The following is a 19,656-nucleotide window of genomic DNA, read 5'->3' as shown; positions in this document are numbered from 1 at the left end:
TGGGCAGGCACGGGGAATCAAACCCGGGTCCTTGGGCTTGGCAGGCAAGCATTCTTACCTGCTGAGCCACCATGGCCCGCCCTTAATAGACTTTTTTTTAAGAGCAGTTTTAGATTTTCAGAAAAAAGTGTGCAGAAAGTACAGAGAGTTTCTATATACTCCTTTTTCCTTAGCCCTGCAATTTTTCCTACTATTAAATCTTGCATTAGTGTGGTACATTTGTAACAACTTATGAACCAATGTTGACACATTATTTTTAACTCAAATCTATAGTCTACATTAGGTTTTACTCTTTATGTTGTACCCTTCTATGGGTTTTAACAAATGCATAGTATCATGTATTCACCATTACAGTCTCACAAAATAGTTTCACTGCCTTAAAAATGACTGCGCTCCACTTGTTCATCCCCACTGCCTTCCTGAACCTCAGACAACCACTGTTCTTTTTTACTGTCTTTATAGTTTTGCCTTTTCCAGAATGTCATATACTTGGAATCATACAGTATGTAGCTTTTACAGACTGGATTCTTTCCCTTAGTAATACGCACTTCAAGTTCCCCCATGTTTTCATAGCTTAATAGCTCATTTATTTTTATTACTAAATATTATTCCATTATATGGCTGTACTACAGTTTTTACCCATTCATCTATTGTAGAACATCTTGTTTGCTTCTGGGTTTTTTGGGGTTTTTTTTGGCAATTATGAATAAAGTCGCTATAAACATGTGCAGGTTTTCAAGTGAATGAAGGTTTTCAACTCATTTGGGTAAATACTTAGGAGTGCACTTGCAAAAAGACTCTATAGATGATTCCCTTTTCTGTTTTTACAGCTTCTCAATTTATTCTGGATTCTTCTCAGTATTTAAGTATTCTAAAATTTCTTGTATTATAATAATTAAATAAATAAATAAAACTTTCCTTTACTCCATATCTCCCACCAGACATTTCCACCCTTCACAGGCAAACCTTCTTACTGAAATTCTTCATATTAGTTTCCTCCACCTCCTCATCCCTCATTCAACCCTCAACCAACTGCACTTTGATTATTGGTCTAACCAATTTACTGAAACTGTTCTCTCCAAGGTCACTAATGACTTCTTTGTCTCTACCTCTAGTGGAAACTTTTCAGCCCCCACTTTCCTTGACTTCTAATCAGCATTTGATACAGTTTGCTCCTTGAAATTCCTTTCTCCTTCGGAGATAACACACACTCCTTGTATTCCATCTCTGTAGCTACTCCTTCTCATCTCCATTGTAAATAACTTTTCTTCTGCCTGACCTTAATATTGATGTTTCTCAATGCATCTTCCTTTCTAATTCTCAATATTCTTCCCAAGGCATCTTATGCACTCCCAGAGCTGCATGTCAATGACTGCCAAATATATAGCAACTGTTAAAATCTCTCTTGAAATTCAGAAACATATGGCCAATGATTCCCTGGATATCTGCCCATGGCTGTCACCTGGAGAATTCAAATTCAATATGTCTCACTAGAAACTCTTTATAGTTCTTCCTAAACCTGCTCTTTCTTGGTGTGTGTCTCAGTTCAAATAATGACACCAATAGCTACTCAATCGTATCCTCAAACCAAATCAAACAGCACATTAATAGAATTATTCATCATGATCAAGTGGAATTTATCCCAGGTATGCAAAATCAATTAATATAATATACTACATTGACAGAATGAAGGGGAAAAACCACATCATCTCAATTCATGCAGAAAAGACATTTGACAAAATCCAACACTGCTTCTTGATAAAAACACTTAGAAAACTAGGAACAGAAGAAAACTTCCTCAACATAATAAAGGGCACATATAAAAAACCCACAGCTAATATCATACTCATGGTAAAAGACTGAAAGCTTTCCCTCTAAACTCTAGAACTAGATAAGGATGCCTACTGTCACCATTTTTATTCAACATTGTATTAGAGGTTCTAGCTGGAGCAGTTAAGCAGGGAAAGGAAATAAAAGGCATTCAAATTGGAAAGGAAGAAGTAAAACTTTTACTGTTTGCAGATGATATGATCCTATACAGAGATAACCTTGAAAAATCCACAATGAAACAAAACAGAAAATAATAAATGAACTCAACAAAGTAGCAGGGTACAAGATCAACATCCAAAAATCAGTAGTGTTTCTATACACTTGTAAGGAACAATTGGAAGAAGACATTGTGCTGGTTTGAAATGATATATGCACCCTAGAAAAGCCATGTTTTAATCCTAATCCCATTTTGTAAAGGCAGCCATTTTCTCTAATTCCTATTTAGTATTGTATGTTTGAAACTGTAATTAGATCATCTCTCTGGAGATGTGATTTAATCAAGAGTGGTTGTTAAATTGGATTAGGTAGAGGCATGTCCCCACCCATTTGGGTGGGTCTTGATTAGTTTCTGAAGTCCTATAAAAGAGGGAACATTTTGGAGAAAAAGAGATTCAGAGAGAGCAGAACAGAATGACATAGCCACAAGAAGCAGAGTCTACCAGCCAGCGACCTTAGGAGATGAAGAAGGAAAATGTCTCCCAGGGAGCTTCACCAAACAGGAAGCCAGGAGAATAAGCTAGCAGACGATGCCATGTTCACAATGTGCCCTTCCAGATGAGAGAGGAACTCTGATCATGTTCACCATGTGCCTTTCCAGATGAGAGAGAAACTCTGACTGTGTTCGCCGTGTGCCTTCTCACTTGAGAGAGTCACCCTGAACTTCATTGGCCTTCTTGAACCAAGGTATCTTTCCCTGGATGCCTTAGATTGGACATTTCTACAGACTTGTTTTAATTGGGACATTTTCTCGGCCTTGGAACTGTAAACTAGCATCTGATTAAATTCCTCTTTAAAAAAGCCATTTCATTTCTGGTATATTGCATTCTGGCAGCTAGTAAACTAGAACAGACATCAATAAACAACATTTTGTTTATAATATAAATTAAAAGAATCAAATATCTAGGAATAAATATACCAAGGACATGAAGGACATGTACCCCAGAAACTACAAAATATTGCTAAAAGAAATCAAGGAAGAACTAAATAATTGGAAGTATATTTCATGTTCATGAACTGGAAGACTAAATATTATTGAGATATCAATCCTACCCAAAGTGATTTGCAGATTCAATGCCATTCCAAATAAAAATTCCAACAACAATCTTTACAGAAATGAAAAACCAACCATCAAAATTTGTGTGAGGGTAAGGGGTCCTTAATAGCCAAAGCCATTTTGAAAAAGAAGAATGAGGTTGGAGGATTCACACTTAAAACTTACTACAGGGGAACTTCTGGGGAAGATGGTGGAATAGGGAGCTAGAAGACTCACTCCTCTTCTAAAAACCACCAATGGACAGTGAAAATTTGTCTGAAACAACTCTTCTGGGTCCCTGGAAGCCAGACGATCTACAGCATTCAGGGAAGGGCAGAATAAAGAGATGGAGAAATTGTGGTAAAAAAAAATGTAACCCAATCTATGGAGAAGGTCAACACCTATGCCCCATCCTGGATGCTGGCCTGGTCCCTGGCTGTTGGACTGCAGAGGAAGAGAGAAGTGGAAGTCTTTCTCCCAAGACTGAGGGAGGGGGGCATATTTTGAGGGGCAATTTTTTTTTTGGCATGGACAGGCTCTGGGAATCGAACCCGGATCTCAGGCATACCAGGCGAGAATTCTGCCACTGAGCCACAATTGTACCATCCTCAATCATGGCTTTTGATCGGTGAATTTACATGACTGGGTCCTGACTCTGCCATAGTCAGGAAACACCCAAGCCATCGTTTTAAACCAGGCTCCAAAGGGCCAAGAAGGTGGAGATTTAAAGAAAGTATCACCCTAGGGCTGCAGGGAATAGTTTACCTAAGAGCACCATTTGCTGTGCAGGCCAGGAAAGTACAGCTTCAGGGAGCCAGCAAGGGTATTTTTCTTGGACCCCTCCCCAGGGCCCTTTGGAATTGGTCTGCCTTAATGCAAAGACAATCAACAACAAAACCCCAGACAAGAGAGAGAAACTGACCTTCAGACTAAACTTATAAAGATAATCAGATACCTAAATATCAGCAGAAAATTATGAGCCATACTAAGAAACAGGAAGCTTTATCCCAGTCAAAAGAACAAATTTAAAATTCAGAGCAGATACAGAATTTGGAACAACTAATCAAAGATGTTCAAGCAAATCTCCTAAATCAATTCAAGGAGATGAAGGAAATCATCTAAAGAGATCAAGGATATTAAGAAGTCACTGGGTGAGCATAAAGAAGAGTTTGAAAATATGAAAAGAAGCATAACAGAACTTATGGGAACGAAAGGCACAATAGAAGAGATTAAAAACACACTGGCAGATTTGAACAGGCAGAAGAAAGAATCAACAAATTAGAAGATAGGACATTAGCAATCATACAGACAGAGGAACAGATAGAGAAAAGACTGGGGAAAAAATGGAGCAGAGTATCAGGGAATTGAACGACAGCATGAGCACTGAAATATATGTGTCAAGGGTGTCCCAGAAGGAGAAGAGAAGGGAAAGGGGGCAGAAAAAATATTTAAGGAAATAATAGCCAAAAATTTCCCAACTTTTATGAAAGAAATAAATACACATATCCAAGAAGTGCAACATATTCAAAGCAGAATAAATCCTGAGACCAACTCTGATAACATAGTAATCAGAATGTTAAATGCCAAAGTTAAAGACAGAATCCTGAAAGCAGCAAGAGAAAAGTAATTCATCACATACAAGGAAAAACAATAAGATTGAGTTCCTATTTCCCATTAGAAAACATGGAGGTGAGAAGGCAGTGATATGATATATTTAAGGTTCTGAAAGAGGAAAACTGCCAGTCAAGAATTCTTTATCTAGTAAAACTGTCCTTCAAAAATGAGGGACAGTTAAAAATATTCACAGATAAACAGAAACAGAGAATTCATCAATAAAAGATCTATCCTATAAGAAATACTAGGGGGAACCTGCAGATTAAAAGGCAAAGACAGATGAGTGTAGGAATGAAGATTATTGGTAAGATTAACTAAGAGGTAAAAAGAAAGATAAAAATAAGATATGACATATAAAAACCAAAAGATAAAATGGTTGAAGTTAAATACTGCCTTTACAGTAATAACTGTGAATGTTTATAGATTACACACCCAATATAAAGACAATAGCCAGAATGGATAAAAGCATAAGATCCATCAATATACTGTTTATAAGAGACTCACTCACCTTAGACCCAAGGGTACAAATAGTTTGAAAATGATAGGTTGGAGAAATATATTCCATGTAAATAGTAACCAAAACAGAGCTGTGGTAGCAATACTAACATCAGACAAAATAGACTTTGAATGCAAAGCTTTTTTGAATGCAAATCTCTTTTAAAAGAGATGAAGGATCGATATAAAAGGGACAATCCACCAAGAAGTAACAATCAAATATTAATGAACTTAATCACAGTGCCCAAAAATACTTGAGGCAAGCACTGGCAAAACTGAAGGGAGAAATAGATTTCTATACAATAAAAGTTGGAGATTTCAATGCCCCACTCTCATCTACAGATAGAACATCTACACTGAGAATCAGTAAGGAAATAGAAAACTTGAATAATATGATAAATGAACTAGATCTAACTGAGATATACAGAACATTGCACCCAAAACAACAGGACATACATTCTTCTCAAGAGATCATGGATCATTCTCCAGGATAGACATGTTGGGTCCTGTTTCAATAAATTTTGAAAGATTGAAATTATACAAAGCACGTTCTCTGAACACAATGGAATGAAGATGGAAATCAGTAAAAGACAGAGAAATGGAAAACTACAGATATATGGAAGATAAACAACATAGTCTTAAACAATCAGTAGATCAAAGAAGAAATTGCAATATTTTGATACGAATGGAAATGCAAACACAATATATCAAAACTGATGAGATACAGCAAAGGCAAGGCTGAGAAGGAAACTTTAAGCCATAAAAGCCTATATTTACAAAGAAGAAAAGGTTAAAATAAAAAACTTGACTGCACATCTGGAGGAATCAGAAAAAGAACAGCAAACTAATCCTAAAGCAATCAGAAGGAAAGTGATAAAATTAGAACAGAAACAAATGAAATTGAAAATTTAAAAAAACTAATAGAATTAGCAAAAACAAAAACTGGTTCTTTGAGTAGATCAATAAAATTGACAGACCCTTAGCTAGACTGAAAAAGGAAAAGAAGAGCACAGATGCAGATATAAATGAGAAATGATGGGGAGGACATTAACTACTGATCCCACTGAAATAAAAGGATCATAAGTGGATACTGTGAACAACTATATGCCAACAAATTAAACAACTTAGATGAAATAGACAAATTCCTAGAAACACACAAACAACCTTCACTGACTCTAGAAGAAATTGAAGGTTTTCACAGGCATATTAGAAAGAAAGAGATAGAATCAGTCATTTAAAAAACCTCCCAACAAAGAAAAACTCTGGACTAATGGTTTCACAGGTGAATTCTACCAATCATTCCAAGAATTAATTCCAATACTGCTCAAGCTCTTCCAAAATATTGAAGAGGAGGGAACACTAACTAATTCATTCTATGAAGCCAACATCACCAAAACCAGATATAGATACTTCAAGAAAAGAAAATTATAGGCCATTTCTCTAAGGAATAAAGATTTAAAAAATCCTCAATTTACAAGAATACTTGTAAATTGAATCCAACAGCACATTAGAATAATTATACACCATGATCAAGTGGGTTTTATCTTAGATATGCAAGGGTGGCTCAACACAAGAAAATCAATTAATGTGGTATACCACATTAACAAATCAAAGAGGAAAAACACAATTGCCTTGATTGACAGAGAAAAGGCATTTGACAAACTCCAGCCTCCTTTCTTGATAAAAACAATTTGAAAGATAGTAATAGAAGAAAATTTCCTCAACATGATAAAAAAAACCTATTTGGAAAATCCATAGCTAACATCATACTCAATTGGGGAAAGATTGAAAGCTTTTCCTTTAAGATCTAGAACAAGACAAGGATTCCCAATGTCAATACTTTTATTCAACATTGTACTAGAGCAATTAGGGAAGAAAAAGAAATCAAAGTTATCCAAATTGGAAAAGGAGAAGTAAAACCTTCACTATTTGCAGATGACATGATCCTATCTATAGAAAATCCCCCCAAATATAGAGCTAATAAATGAGTTCAGCTAAGTGGAAGATACACGATCAATACTCAAAAATCAGTATTGTTTCTACATACCAGTAATGAACTATTTGAGGAGGAAATCAAGAAAAAATTCCATTTATAAAAGCAACCAAAATAATCAAATATCTAGAAGTAAATTTAACCAACAAAGTAAGAACCTGTACACAAAGCATGCTAAAAGAAATCAAAGAAGGCCTAAATAATTGGAAAGACATTCTGTGTTCATGGATTAGAAGACTAAATATCATTAAGATGTCAAGTCTACCCAAAGTGATTTACATATTCAATGCAATCCCAATCAAAATTCCAACAGCCTACTTTACAGAAATGGGAAGGCCAATTATCAAATTTATTTGGAAAGGCGAGGGGCCCCGAATAGCCAAAAATATCTTTGGCATCCAAAAAGAAGGGTGAAGTTGGTGCAATCACACTTCCTGACTTGAAAGCATATTACAAATCTACAGTGATTAAAACAGCATGGTACTGGCATAAAGATAGATACATTGACCGATGGAATCAAATTGAGAGTTCAGAAATAGACCCTTGAATCTATGACCAATTAATTTTTTTTAAGCGGACAGAAAATTTAGTAAGGACACATGAAAGAGGACAGGTGGGCACTCTCACAAAGACAGAGGTGACAAAGGTGAGAGGCAATAGGCAATATGGGACCATTTGCTTTTATAGATTAGCTTTATCTATTCCCTCTCCCCCTTAGTTATTCAGGGCTTTCTCTTTACCTCCCTTCTCTTCATCTCCAGAATGGTGCCTGGTGGTAGATAGTGTATTTGGGTGGGTTGGTTGGTTTCATCCTTTTCTGTAGATGACTCACTCTGGTAGTGGTCATTTGTCTCCACCCTGCTCCGTGGATGACTCAGGTGGGGTTCATTTGGCTCAAGATGGGTCGATTGCTTCTGGCTTGTCAGGAACTATAAGTCCTGCCCGAGAGGGTATAGAACTTTCTGGCTATCTCATTTAAGTTGAGAGGGGAGGAGTCCAGAGGGGTAGTTGGAATGGCTGAAAAATTTTCGCATCAGCATTGCTTCGGTGTGAAATGCTTCTGGTCTGGAAGAAATAAACTTGGTGAGAAGTTTAAAAATACAAGGGCCAATCAATAGCAAAAGATAGAAGTAAGCAGGCCTAGTGGATGCATTAGCCAAGAGACTGGGGAAGAGGAAATAAATAATCATTTTTCAGGCCTAAGAGTGAATCTTAGCTGGGGAGTTTGTTTTCACTCAACTAGGGAATAAGAGGATGCATGTGCCAAGTTAAGGGATACAGGAATGAAGCTTAGAATGGGCTCAATTGATTGGGCTGCAGCTTTGGCTGGTGTGTTGGCTAGTTTGCCTCAAGAAATGCTAATATTATTTCTCTGATGGCCAGAGCAATGAATTACCATTATTTTTCTGTTGGTAAGAGCATAGCATTTAAGAGATTGAGTATTCTTTGGTGGTGGTTTAATTGAGAGAAAGCTTTGTCATTCAACACTGCTGCATAAGTATGCAGGGCTAGGAAGGCATAGACTTTTTCCTTTTCCTAGTTTTAGCACTCAGGTGGGGACAATTAATTTTGCTTTTTGAGCTACAGTCTCTGGAGGCAGGGCTTTGGCTTCACTCCAGTTAGGCTGACTTCACATATTTTGCTTTCTTTGTTTCTTGATTAATGAAGCTACTTTTAGAAATAAAAATATTTGACAAATTACAGCAGAAGTTTTATCCTGTTTTACCTTCAGACACTTATTAAGGTTAGGTTAATTAACATGTAGAACATAGTTTGTATAATTGCCTTATTTCTCTTTTAAAGTTTTTGTTATTGTTGAAAATGAAGTTCTGACTTATAGCTGACCATCTGTATTTTTTAAAAAAGGTTTAGAGCAAAGTAGTATAACTGACAAGTGAATTTGGTTATACAGATTAGTATTAGGATAGAACACTGTTGAGTTTTTAGGAATTTCAAACAATTTTTAAATATACCAATATTTCACCCATGTAAATTTAGCTAATGAAAGGATAGAAAATTTCTTTTAATTATTGTAATACTTCTTAAACACTTTTTATGTGATGTATTGAACTATTTTTGCACATTACTTTTTACAATGTTTTATAATTTTGCACATTACTTTTACAAAGAGAACAAATTCTTTGTAACAGCTTTCCTTTGGGTGAGCACAGGCATCTTCTGAACAAGGATATTATATTGAATATGATATAAAATTTGTTTTCTAGATTGAGTACTTAGATGGTGTGGTAGTTAGATTCAGTTGTCAGCTTGGCCAGGTTAAGGCACCTAGTTCTGTTGCTGTGGACATGAGCCAATGGTATGTGAACCTCATCTGTTGCTGATTACATCTGCAGTCGGCTAGGAGGCATGCCTGCTGCAATGAATGACCTTTGACTTAATTGGCTGGTGCTTAAATGACAGGGTGCAACTTAGCACAGCCCAAGCAGTTCGGCATACCTCATCTCAGCACTCGCAGCTCAGCCCAGGCCTTTGGAGATGCATAAAGGAATCACCCTGGGGAAAATTGTTGGAACCCAGAGGCCTGAAGAGAAGGCCAGCAGAGATTACCCTGAGCCTTCACACATAAGAAAGAACCTCATATGAAAGTTAGCTGCCTTTCCTCTGAAGAACTAACAAAATAAATCCCCTTTTATTAAAAGCCAATCCATCTCTGGTGTGTTGCATTCTGGCAGCTAGCAAACTAGAACAGATTTGGTACCGAGAGTGGGGTGCTGCTGCAGTTTGTAAATACCAGATATGTTGGAATGGTTTTTTGGACGGCTAAGGGGAAGATTTTGGAGGAACTGTGAAGAGAATGATGGAGAAGTCCTGGAGTGCTTGAAGAGACTGCTGGTGTAAACAGAACTACTGCCAGTCTGGACAAAGGGGGGCACAAAGGGACAAATTGGAATTTGCAAAGTGAGAACCATGGAGGCTTGGGTCTGAAGCCAAGAAACCTCGTTCAGGAGAGTGGACCCACCCATATACATGGAGAGGGTAAGTTTACCCTGAAGGGCAAGAATGAGTTTCCCACCTCATTGCAGTGGAAGAGTTGTACAGCCTCTGGTCTTGGAGAAAATACAGCATACTCCTTGGGGGACTGGGGAGAGCCTGACTGCCACCACATGGAGGGGCTGAACGTGTGCCCTGGAAATGGCAGAGAGCCCAGGGGCGGCGCTGATGCCTGGAGAGAGTGGAGCTGATAAAAAGGTGGTCTCCTCAATGTTCCCCAAGGTTGATTTGGAAAGAGGTGGGCCACTGCATAGGCCCTTGGAAAGGGTGGGGTTGCCACTTTCTAAAGCTGAAGGATAAATGACATTCAGACTTTGAAATCCAATGAAGTTTGCCCTCCAGGTTTTCCTTCCAGTTTCTCCCTATGGATTCTCTGACTGTCCTCCTTTGCATGTTGGCACTGGACAACTTGTTTTGAGATTCACAGGTTCACAGCCAGAAGAGAATTTTTTTTTTCACCTTAATATTGTTTAAGGTGATGTGTGTAGTTGCCAAGTTGACAAGGGGTGGACATGTGGTAGTTAGATTCAGTTGTCAACTTGGCCAGGTGAAGGCACCTAGTTCTGTTGCTGTGGACGTGAGCCAATGGTACCTGAACCTCATCTGTTGCTGATTACATCTGCAGTCGGCTAGGAGGCATGCCTGCTGCAATGAATGACCTTTGACTTAATTGGCTGGTGCTTAAATGAGAGAGTGTAACTTAGCACAGCCCAAGCAGCTCAGCGTAGCTCATCTCAGCACTCGCAGCTCAGTCCAGGCCTTTGGAGATGCAGAAAGGAATCACCCTGGGGAAAGTTGTTGGAACCCAGAGGCCTGGAGAGAAGGCCAGCAGAGATTACCCTGAGCCTTCCCATGTAAGAAAGAACTTCAGATGAAAGTTAGCTGCCTTTCCTCTGAAGAACTAACAGAATAAATCTCCTTTTATTAAAAGCCAATCCATCTCTGGTGTGTTGCATTCCAGCAGCTAGCAAACTAGAACAGATGACTAAGAAAAAGTTTATGAGTTTTCATTAAGTGCAGTTTAACAAAGCAGCATTGACTAAGACAGAATTCATTTTTATAAACTCTTTATAACTTCTTATAGTCAGCACTGATTATAAACAAAATTTACTTTTTTAAAACTTTCCACATCCATCTAGGGCTTGCAGTTAGCAATTGACTACAAATTTCATTTTCTTAACTTTCTGCAGTTTTCCATATCCATTCAGTTAGCAATGACTACAACAAACAAAATTTACTTCCCTATTAGGAATATTTTACTTTACAAAGTGTGATGGTTAGGTTCTGTTGTCAATTTGGCCAAGTGATTATGCCCAGTCATCTGGTCAGGCAAGCACTGGCCTGATCATTACTGCAAAGATATTTCATGGCTGGTTGATAAACTGGAAGGCTGGTGTAGTAAATCATCAGTCAGTTGATTGCATCTGTGGCTGATTATGTATAACTAAGGGATATCTGCTGCAATGAGATCATCCAAATCAGCTGAAGGCTTTTAAGGAAGAAGAGAGACTTTTTCACTGCTTTTCCAGGCATTGAGCCTCTCCTGTGGACTTCATCCAGATCCTCCAATGAAGGAGGAGCTGCCAACTTCACAGGCTGCCCTATGGATATTGGACTCTTCTATTCCCATGGTTGCATGAGACACCTTTATAAGTCTCATATTTACAGGTCTCTCCTGCTGGTTCTGTTTCTCTAGAGAACCCTGACTAACATGCAAAGTGAACAGTCTGCAAGATAGTGCTGTATGGCAGTCGGAGTTCAGCAAGGTTTACTGCTAAGGCATTTTTAAAGATAAAGGGATCATTTTGAAACTCTTGAAGCAGCACTATCCAAGTGAGCAGGGTAGGAATTTTATCCTTAAGTTTTTGTTATTTAAAAGCAAATAGGGGTGATGTAAGGAAAGCTCAGTGTTACAATTCTTGCCTGCCATGTGGGAGCCCCAGTTCCATGCCTGGGGCCTGCACATGCCGAAAAAGGAGGAAAAAAACAAAAAACAACAACAAAAAAACAGGTATTGAGCTTTAGGGTGAAGAAGGATACAAAGAATGTGTCTTTAAAGATTTAGGACTGAACATTTGAATGCAGACAGAGCTTCTCAATAGGTTTGCCCTGGGATACCTTTATTCTGTATAGACAAGTTTATTTGCTTAAGGATTTTTTGTGGGGGTCCTAAGAGGCCTCAATATAGTAGGGGCCTCAGGGCAAACAAGGGGGTAAACAATAGCCAGGTTTACAAGTCTTAAGGTGGCCCCCAAGGAGTGAAGATCCCTTCCTAGAAGGGGGGTGGGGCATTCAGGACAATGATAAATTGATGGGACACCAAAATGTCTTTGAGCTTACAAAAGAGAGTGATAGTGAAGGTTTTAGTTTTGGCTTTACCATCTACTCTCATAATTAAGCAAGCTTGAGTGGAGTTTGGCCTAGAGTGGCAGTGTAGGGTAAAGTTACTTGAGTGTTAGTTAAGAAATAATCTTACCTGTCATATGGGGTGTCACTTAGGGCTCCTCTAAGTTGGTCAGATGTGCAGTCAGCAAAGCCATACATGGCCTCAGACACCCTCAGTCTTCTTTACTTGGTATGAGCAGGGCTCGAGGTGCTATCCTTCCCCCACTCCTTTGGGAGACAGTGCAATCCCTGGGCCTGAGGTCCATGTTGGTGGCACCTAGAGCAAGGCCCCCATGGGTCCTGAAGTTGAGGGTTGTCTCAAGGTTTCTGGCACTCTTTTTGCCAGTGGCTCTCTGACTCACAAATGAAGCAAGGCTCTTGAGGCTTGGAGCCACAATTTGGGTGACCTTGAAAGGACAGAGTGCTGTTAACAATGACTGCAATAAGCTGGGGCTGCTCTCTGATCTTTTGCTTACCTCTCTACTTTTTTCTCCTCTGTGGTCTTGTTTGGATTGTTAAAGACAGAAAAGGCAGTTTTTAATAAGTCAGTGGGAGTTTTTGGGTCCATGGAGAGCTTTTATAGCTTTCTTCAAATGTCAGGGGTAGACTGGCTGATGAAATGGGTACCTAGCAAGATTTGAGATTCCGGGAATCTGGGCTTACATTAGTAACTTTTTAAGGATTCTACTAGCTTCTCCTGGGACAGAGCTGGGTTTTCCTCTTTCTTTTGCATGATTTCCCTTAGTTTATTACAATTAACCAGCTTGGTAATTTGAGACGTGGGCATAACACAAGTGACAAGTTTTTTTTTTTCTTAGATCCTTGTCTTGAGAGAGAGCTACAAATATCTGAGCCTAGGGAATTTCTGACTAATTTCCCAGTCTTTTTCAGACTGGAGGATGGTATTGTAATATAAATAGCCTTTATATTCAGCCACAATGGGTTTTAATAGAGACTAAATGAGGATTCTGGGAAGGGGGCTATTTAAAAAATGGTTAATTTCGCTTCCTGGTGCCTGACCATGCAAAAAAAAAAAAAAGGTTATTTAAAATATTGGCCTCCTTCCACAAAGAAGAGTTATAAAGAAGTTTTGATAGTCCTCTTGGGTATGATATAATTTGCAAGAACCGTTCATGGGTTTGTCTTGATATAAAAGCTGTATGTAAGGAATTTCTTGCAACTCCCCCCCCCCCCTTTTACAAAAGAGATTTAACTGTAAGACAGGGTTATAACTCTCTGTTCCATTCATGGACTAACACTGGCTGTCTTCCAGGTGATACTGTGGCCAAGGAATAATGCTTTTAGCTCTGTGGTGGGAAAATGATCTTAATTTCATAGTAGGCAGACCAATGGGCTGTCACCAGAATACTGGAAGCATCACCCATTTCTAAAGAAGAGAGGAAAAAAAAATGATTTCAGTACCTGTGCCTGGTGTCCCATGTCACCGGCCTGCCATGGTGATCCCTTGGTGCCATGGGATCAGGCTCCGTATCCCCAGGCATCGCTGGGGTCCTTGAAGATTCAGGAGACAGATGGCCTGGTACCATCCCAACAATGCAGAGCCAACTCACTCATCTTCCTAGAAGTGTTTGTGCTTTTAACTTACTGCCTGACTAAGAGAATGGAAAGAATTTGCCACAAACAAAGAAACTCTAGGGAAGGAATCTCCCTGAGTATTGCAAGGATAGGGCTAGAGGGAAGGAACATGAAGCAAGGAAATCCAGCTCCTTTAATAACGTGACTTAGTATGCTTTTCAGGCAATTAGAGGAGTCTAGGTATGGAGGTATTGTAGTCTAAACCAGAGGTGACTCCCTAGAATGTTAAAGACAACACCTTGTTTGGTATAATAATCCTTAGCCCAGAATTTTGTGTTACAACACATGGAATGGTTTAGAAGGCATTGAAAGCCAGACAGAGGAGAAAGAGGGAGATTTTTATGGAGGCAGGAGAGGGGACCTCTCTGGAGGTGAAAAGAGGAATAGGGTTAGCAGAAAGAAGGGTCTAGGTCCTCAGAGGGGAGGAATGTAGGGGAGTCTCAGAGAGCTAAGGAGAGAGAGAGAAAGAGGGAGAGAGAGGGAGGAATGGCAACTTGATTTGGCTCCCACTGGATTCTTGCTTGACATGGAGAGAAGCCCCCAGTCAAGTCACAAAGGGCAGTAACACCCGTCATCCTGAGCCTACTAGCATAGACAGAGGCTCACAGTGAATTGAATTTATGTCCTACGGGAGCTGGATCAGAACCCCTAGAATCCTAAAGAGAACAGTGAAAGTGATTCTACTCTTTTGGGAGGACACAGAGTTTGCATGAGGACATAGGAGAGAATAGTAATGAGCTAAGCGAAAAGAAAAAGGGGAAGCACAAAATCAAGCCTCCCGGTATTCACTAGTCCAGCTGATCAGAGGGCAGTGTCTCCTGGCTGCTCACCAAAACATGTTCTTGGCCATGCCATGAGAAAGGATTCATGGGCACAGCCCAAAAAATAAGCATATAGAAAATTTATTGAGAACATTTATAGGAGGAAATGCAGGCACTCTCGCAAAGACAAAGGTGAGGAAGGTGAGAGGCCATCAATTGATTTTTGACAAGGCTGCTAGGTCCACTCAACTGGGAAAGGATACAGTGCTGAGAGAATTGGATTTTCACATGAAAAGAATGAAAGTGTTTCCCTATCTCACACCATATACAAAACTTATCTCAAAATCAATCAAAGAACTAAACAGAAGAGCCAGTAGCATAAAAATTCTAGGAAAAAAAAGAAACTAGTGAAGCGTCTTCAAGATCTCATGGTATGTCATGGTTTCTTAGTTTCCACCCAAAGCACAAGCAATGAAAGAAAAAGTAGATAACTAGGGCCTTCTCAAAATTAAAACATTTGTATTTTAAAGGACTTTGTCAAGAAAGTAACAATGGGAGAAAATATTTGAAAACCACATATTCAATAAGGGTTTACTATCGAATATGTAAATAAATCCTTCAACTCAACAATAAAAACAACTTAACTAAAAAATGGATGAAAGACTTGAATAGATATTTTTCCAAAGAGGAAGTACAAATATCTAGAAAGCACATGAAAAGATGTTCAAATGTTGGGCAGTGCAGTGGTGGCTCAGTGGCAGAATTCTCGCTTCCTTTGCTGGAGACCTGGATTCGATTCTCAGTGCCTGTCCAAAAAAAAAAAAAAAAGCTCAACGTCACTAGCTATTAGGGAAATACAAGACAAAACCACAATGAGATAGTATTTCACACCCTCTCGAATGGTCACTATTTTTTTAAAAAAGGAAAACTACAAGTGTTGGAGAGGATGTAGAGAAATAGAAACATTCATCCACTGCTGGTGGGAACATAGAATGGTGCAGCTATTGTGGAAGACAGTTTGACTGTTCCTCAAGAACCTAAGTATGGAATTGCCATTTTATCTGACAATAGTGCTACTGGGTATATACCCAGAAGAACTGAAAGCAGGGACATGATCAGACATTTGCACACTGATGTTCATAATGGCATTATCCACAAATGCCAAAAGATGAATAGACAAAATGTGGTATATACATACAATGGAATATTATTCAGCTATAAGAAGGAATGCATCCTGATGCATACAGTAGCATGGATGAACCTTGAGGAAATTATGTTGAGTGAAATAAGCCAGGCACAAAAGGACAAATATTGTATGATCCCACTAATGTGAACTAATTATAATAAGCAAATTCATAGAATTCGAAACTAGAATATAGGTTACCAGAAGATAGAATGAGAGTAGAGAATGGGGAGCTGATTATTAATTTGTGCACAATTTCTAATTAGTTTGACTATGAATGTTTGAAATGGATAAAGGTGATGGTGGCATTGCAATATAAGTGTAATTAATGGAACTGAATTAATTATGTCAATGTGGTTGAAAAGGGAAGTTTAGGATAAAACATGGAACTGTGTAATACAGTGAATTCTGCTGTGGATGGTGGTCATGGTTAATAGTACACATATAACAAATGTACATCACTATTACAAGGTGTTAATAATAGGTTGGTATATGGGAAAATACATCTAATGCAAGCTATGCACTATAGTTAACAAATATTTTAATATTCTTTCATCAAATGTTACAAAGGTACTACATCAAAGCTAAGTATCAACAAGAGCAGATATAAGGAGCATGCCATTTTTCTTATTGGAATATGAAAATGAATTGATTTTGGTGATGAATTCACAATTCTGTGATTATACTGAGAGTCATTGATTGTACATTTTGGATAAATTGTATAGTGTGTAAATATATCTCAGTAAAAATGCTTTAAAAACTTATTATAAAACTATAGCAATCAAAACAGCATTACTGGCACATAAACACACATTTAGACCAATGGAATAAAATTGAGAGTTCAGAAATCAACCCTTGTATTTATGGCCAACTGATTTTTTTACAAGAGGGAAAAGACACTCAATTAGGAAAGAACAGTCCTTTCAACAAGTGGTGGTGGGAAAACTGTATCTCTAGTTGAAAAAGAATGAAGGTGGACCTCTACTTCACACCATATACAAAATCAACTCAGAATGGATCAAGACCTAAATATACGAGCCAGAGCTATCAAACTCGTAGAAGAAAATATAGGGAAGCATCTTCAGGACCTTATGTTGGAAATAGTTTCTTAGACGTTACACCCAAAGCACAAGCAACAAAAGAAAATAATGGATAAATGGGACCTCCTCAAAATTGAAGACTTTCGTGCCTTAAAAGACTTTATCATGAAAGTAAAATGACAACCTGCAGAAGGGGAGAAAATATTTGGAACCACCTGTCTGATGAGTGCTTGATGTCCAGAATATGAAAAGAAATCCTTTGTGTCCCTTTCAGCAGCATGCAGCAGCAAGATGGTGGTACAAACTTCCAAAAGGAGGAAGTTTGTTGCTGATGGCAACTTCAAAGCTGAATGAGTTTCTCATTCAGTAGCTAGTTGACCGTGGCTACTCTGGAATTGAGGTTCAAATTACTCAAACAGGGACAGAGATCATTAGTCTGGCCAATAAGACGCAGAATCTTCTCAGCGAGGAAGGCCGGCAGACCTGGGAATTGACTGCTATAGTTCAGAAGAGGTTTGGCTTCCCTGAGGGCAGTGTAGAGATTATGCTAAAAAGGTGGCCACAAGAAGGTCTCTGTGCCATTGCCCCAGCAAAGTCTCTGTACTATGAACTCTTAGGAGGGCTTGCTGTGTGAAGGGCTTTTCCTGGGGTGCTGAAGTTCACCATGTAGAGTAGGACCAAGGGCTGTGAGGTTGTGGTGTCTGGGGAACTTCAAGGACAGAGGCCTAAATCCATGAAGTTTATGGATGGCCTAATGACACACAGGTGGGACCCTGTTAACTACTGTGTTGATACCACCAGGTGCCATGTGCTATTCAGACAGGGTGTGCTGGGCATCAAAGTGAAGATCATGCTGCCCTGGGACCCCAGTGGTAAGAAGCCCCTGCCTGACCGTGGGAGCATCGTGGAACCCAAAGATGAGATCCTGTCCACATCTCCCATCTCAGAGCAGAAGGGTGGGAAGCCAGAGCTGCCTGCCATGCCTCAGTCAGCCCTACTATATAAACACCTTTCCTTGGTGGCTGGATCTAGAGGCTGGATGTTGCTTTATAAAGACCTTTAATAAAATTTTTTATTTTTATTAAAGCCTGATTTGACTCTGAGGGTCATGTTGACCATAGGAACATTGGGGCTCATCTTTACTTAATTGGTGCTCAGGATTGCCTGGCTTAAGATATTTCTATGCTTTCTCTAAAGCCCTCTTGGTCTGCAGTGCTAACCAGGGAAATAACTGAGGCAGTTAATCTAGTGACAGTAAAGTCTGATTACTAGCAGCACCTTGATTAATTGACCTGTAGTTCAGAGTTATAGAATCAGAAATGGGATACACGTATATTTATTTTATTATTATATTTATTATATGTTCTAGTTTGCTGGCTGTCGGAATGCAATAAACCGAAACGGAGTGGCTTTTAAAACAAAGAATTTAATAAGTTGCATGTTAACAGTTTTTAGGCCATGAAAATGTCCCAATTAAAGCAAGTCTATAGAAATGTCCAATCTAAGGCATCCAGGGAAAGATACCTTGATTCAAGAAGGCCAATGAAGTTCAGGGTTTCTCTCTCAAGTGGAAAGGCACGTGGTGAACGCGGTTAGAGTTTCTTTCCCTGCTGGAAGGGCACATGGCAAACACAATGTCATCTGCTAACTTCCTGTCCAGCTCCCCTGGAGGCATCCTCCTTTTTTATTTCCAAAAGTTGCTGGCTGGTGGACTCTCTGCTTCGTGGTTCTGTGGCGTTCTCTGTTGTGGCTTTCTTGTGGCTCTTTCATTCTTCTCTCTGCTCTGAACTTCCCCTTTTCTTTGAAATGTTTTATCTTTTATAGGATTCCAGTAAACTAATCAAGATCCACCTGGAATGGGTAGGGACACATCTCCTCCTAATCCAGTTTAGTAACCACTCTTGATTGAGTCACATCTCCAGGGAGATAATCTAATTGAAGTTTCAAACATACAGTACTGAATAGGGATCTTAGAAGAAACGGCTGCCTTTACAAAATAGGATTAGGATGAAACATGGCTTTTCTAGGGAACATACATCCTTGCAAACTGGCACATTTTAATTCCCTATTGCACCCCTCCCTCCAGGCCCCTGGTAACCTCTAATCAACTTTCTGTCTATGAATTTGTTATAGATATTTCATATAAGTGGAATTATAATAATTGTCCATTTGCGTTTGGCTAATTTCATGCAACACAAGGCTCTATCCATGTTGCAACATGCACCAGAACTTCATTTCTTTTTACATATGGTTGAATAATATTCCATTTATGTGTGTACCATATTTTGTTTATCCATTCATCTGTTGGTAGACACTTAGGTTGTTTCTACCTTATGAATATTGTGAATAATACCATGAATATTGGTGTACAAATAAGATATTTTTAGAATGACTTTTCTTGGTGAAAGGAAACATGTATTGCATGTAGAAAATAAATACACTGGCCATTATGTTTTGGGCAATACTAGTGCCAGGTGTCGCACATTACATATATT

General features: G+C 38.9%; 1 long non-coding RNA gene and 1 pseudogene across 1 annotated transcript; one reads left to right on the top strand and one right to left on the bottom strand.

Annotated features, from left to right (window-relative positions):
* Positions 1-7,883: 7,883 nt before the first annotated feature.
* On the bottom strand, positions 7,884-14,659 carry LOC143687239 (uncharacterized). The gene is made up of 3 exons (XR_013177471.1): positions 14,004-14,659; positions 12,673-12,988; positions 7,884-8,249 (listed from the first exon to the last, which is right to left on the bottom strand). It is a non-coding gene; the product is annotated as an uncharacterized LOC143687239 (long non-coding RNA).
* Positions 14,660-17,452: 2,793 nt separating this feature from the next.
* Positions 17,453-18,224, top strand: LOC143681661 (small ribosomal subunit protein uS3 pseudogene; annotated as a pseudogene).
* The last annotated feature ends 1,432 nt before the right edge of the window (positions 18,225-19,656 follow it).

This window comes from Tamandua tetradactyla, chromosome 1, assembly GCF_023851605.1.
Source record: "Tamandua tetradactyla isolate mTamTet1 chromosome 1, mTamTet1.pri, whole genome shotgun sequence".
Classification (NCBI taxonomy): Eukaryota; Metazoa; Chordata; class Mammalia; order Pilosa; family Myrmecophagidae; genus Tamandua; species Tamandua tetradactyla.
This window is presented reverse-complemented; position numbering and strand designations above follow the sequence as displayed.